Here is a 3,225-nt window from a genome sequence, read left to right as displayed (position 1 = left end):
TGTTCCATTCCTCTATTAATTCGGGTAATCCCATTTTCAAATTTATCATCATTGCAACTGATAATCAATTTTACTTTCTGAATATGTTCTGTGTAATTTTGGGAAAAGAGTTCCTTTTCATCTATACTATCTTGAATTTTTAAAATTAGATGCTTTTAGAAATAATTTAAAATATAAAAGGGACATATTGTCAAAAAAAAAACCTGGGCTTACTTAAAAAGTCATTCTGAATTTTTAGGCCATATTTATGAATACTATTCTACTCGTCATTTACTTACCTTTTCTTTTAGTTTTTTTGTTTCTTCTTTAAATTCCTCTTCAAGTTTCTGAAACATCTGTTGTTCCTCAAGAACTAAATTCTTCTGTGTATTAACCTCATCTTCTTGTAATTTTACATAAGCTAACAATTTCTCCATCTCCAATTGAGTATCCTCAGCCTAAAATATAAAAAAGAAAAAGAAAACAAAACTCATTACATCATGAAATAAAACCCAGTCGGCACATCAATTTCTATAATGCAATTCAAGAAAACATCAAGAGTTTCAATAACGGTGAACTTTAGAATAACTGTGAACTTTCAAATAAAAATTATTGATGAGGGCACTGGAGAACTTTAAACAGCAGATGTTGAAAGCATCATGCTCAATCCTGTCAAAACCAAGTAGCTGTGTACTTTTGAGCACCCAGCCACTTGGTTTTACCAACTTTAGCCTTGGATGAGGTTACACTCCTCTTGTCACGACTGGTGTTTAATCTGTGGGTTATCTGGTACTTGTTGCTCCTACTTGAAGAGCAGGTAGCAACTATGATAGAGTACCTTTGCATAACTTCATCTGGTGTTACCCATTGCATTCATTCCTGGATCAGGAAACCCGTCAAAGATGGTTTCTCAAGTCCTAGTAACCTACAGGTGGAATTACTGCAATGCAGTCTAGGTCGGGCTGCCTTTGAAGACCAATTAGAAGCTCCAGGTGCAATTCAAGGTGTTGTTTATAACCTATAAAGCTGTATCTGGATATCTCTCATGGCTTCTGCCTATCCTTTCTGAGATCCAATGTAACTCCTTCCCTGATGATATTCCAAGAATCTTTAAAGGCCTTACAGCAAAGGATTTCAGAAGGCTTGTTGTTGGTGGAATATTTTTTATTTTGCGGGAGGCATATATGGGATATAGTTTTCCAAATGCTTCAGATGTTTTCTTTTTAAAAAACTATAAACTGAACAAAATTATTCTGGAACCAGGTGGTCTTTAAATCTAATAAATAACAATAATGCTTTTAAAGTGTCACACACTTTCCTTCCTTTTGTTTCAATTCCTCATCAATTTTTGAAATCTGAGAATCTGGGGCTAAGGTTTTCCCTTTCAGCTACCATTTTCTTGTATTCGCTGAGAGAATTATTAGCCTCCCTCAGTTGTTCCTGAAGTCCCAGATTCTTAAAAAAAAAAATCAAGCCACATGAAATCAAGCCACATTTAAATTAAATCTTAACCCAATAAAAAAGTACCTCCCAAAGGTGGAAATTACATCTTTTTACCCATAACCTCTGGTTGAATATCTTGCAACCTACAAAAATGACTCACCCTTTCTTCCACGAGCCTTTGGCGAAGCTGAAATGACTCGGTAAAGTCTTTAGAAGTCTAAAAAAAAAAAAAAAATTCAGTAGGCAACAACATTCTTCTACTTCGCAAAATATCAAATGTAATGGAGTAACAAGGGATTGTTGCCTCAGACCATTCTGCTTCATCACCAAATTATGTTCCCAGCTTCAAGAAAAGTTCTCTTTTTTTACACATAATAATGTGCAAATAGCATTTATTTTATTGGATTTATATTAATATAGATCTAGTTAGGAATAAAGATAATAAGCAAAGAGAACCTGTTGCCTTTCTTCCTTTACAGGCAGATTAAGACACTGCTGGCATGAAACAGAGGCATCGGGGAAGAGTTTTCAACAAACTGTATTTTCCCTTAATGTGCAATTCTACACACCACTGAAGCATGTTTGCCCACTGCTTGGGAAAAATTGGTTCATCAATATATCTAACCCTCTTGGCAAATTCTGCTTGGTTTTTTTTCCCCATCAGCCCGTAATACTTACAAAGTTTCTTTCAGATCCTGGGATCCATTCTTCCTCAGGCATTATAATACTGGCTGTCATGCATTGATCATCATATTCTGAGAATTCCGAGGAGACAGCTAAGAATTAAAAACACCCCCAACCCAAAGTATATAAAATTAAATGGAAATGGAAATTCTATGGAGTCAAATGAAAATGAAATTAAAAAAAAACAAAAAACAGGGGGCGTGCATAAGCGCACCAACGTGCCTACAGTCCCTGTCCTATTGTTTCTTTTATATATTTTTTTATTTTTCTTATATGTATCCATGTATTCATAACTATGTTTTTACTTATACCTATTAAAAAATCTAGAACTTAAGACATGCTATTTGTTTTGAGATTTATCATATTTCTTATATCATCACAAGAATAAAAGCCATTACTACTAAAATCTAAACAAAACCTGGCTTCTTTATCAACCCTTGCGATGCCTAACAACTTACTCCAGACATACTCACTACATTCCAGTGTCTGAATAAAAAACTAAATCTTAATGGACTTCTGAAAGGCTAAGAAAATGACTGTGTGTGTGTGTGTGTTTCTTTATGTTTACATAAACTTTCCCCATCCTCCCACGCATAACAATTCCAAAACAAACAATATTTTCTAATTTTATGTCATATTTAATCTTCATACTTACCTTTAGCTCCCGCTCTTGCAAAAAAGAGGATGCGGTCACCAACATTTCTGTCAGCTCTCTTATCCTGTCTTGCTGCTCCTTCTGAACAGAATTCTTCTCTTCCAAGAGTTGTGCTAACTGATCTTTGGTAGGAGAATGTGACAAAACCTAAAACAGAAGATACCAAGGCTGCTTATCAAATGGAAATTTTGGTTCTGCAAGGAAATAAATAGGAAGAATTTGAACATTTACATTTGCATTACAGGGTTTAACTTAAGGCTGCAATCATATGGTCTGTGAAAAGGTAGTCCAGGAAACATTATCTATGGTAGCATGTCCAAGGAAGAAGAGAATATTTTTGACTTCTTCAGCTGGAGATCATAGAAATCACTTTCTAAGTCAAGCAAAGGTTCAGTTGATCAACACTTTCCTGCTTCCCAGTGTCCCCAACAAAGAGGAAAATTTACTAGTGACTTTAAAAAATA

The 3,225-nt window shown here is 34.8% G+C and overlaps 1 long non-coding RNA gene across 1 annotated transcript; it reads right to left on the bottom strand.

Moving 5' to 3' along the window:
- Positions 1–285: 285 nt before the first annotated feature.
- LOC148130088 (uncharacterized) lies at positions 286–2,232 on the bottom strand. Its single transcript, XR_015750244.1, has 3 exons — positions 2,101–2,232; positions 1,583–1,639; positions 286–437 (listed from the first exon to the last, which is right to left on the bottom strand). It is a non-coding gene; the product is annotated as an uncharacterized LOC148130088 (long non-coding RNA).
- Between the last annotated feature and the right edge of the window lie 993 nt (positions 2,233–3,225).

The sequence above is a fragment of the Notechis scutatus genome, chromosome 6, assembly GCF_049901735.1.
Source record: "Notechis scutatus isolate UNSWTSFEM ecotype Mainland chromosome 6, rNotScu1.2, whole genome shotgun sequence".
In the NCBI taxonomy this organism is placed as follows: Eukaryota; Metazoa; Chordata; class Lepidosauria; order Squamata; family Elapidae; genus Notechis; species Notechis scutatus.
The sequence above is the reverse complement of the archived record's forward strand: the minus strand, read 5'-3'. Positions and strand labels throughout refer to the sequence as shown.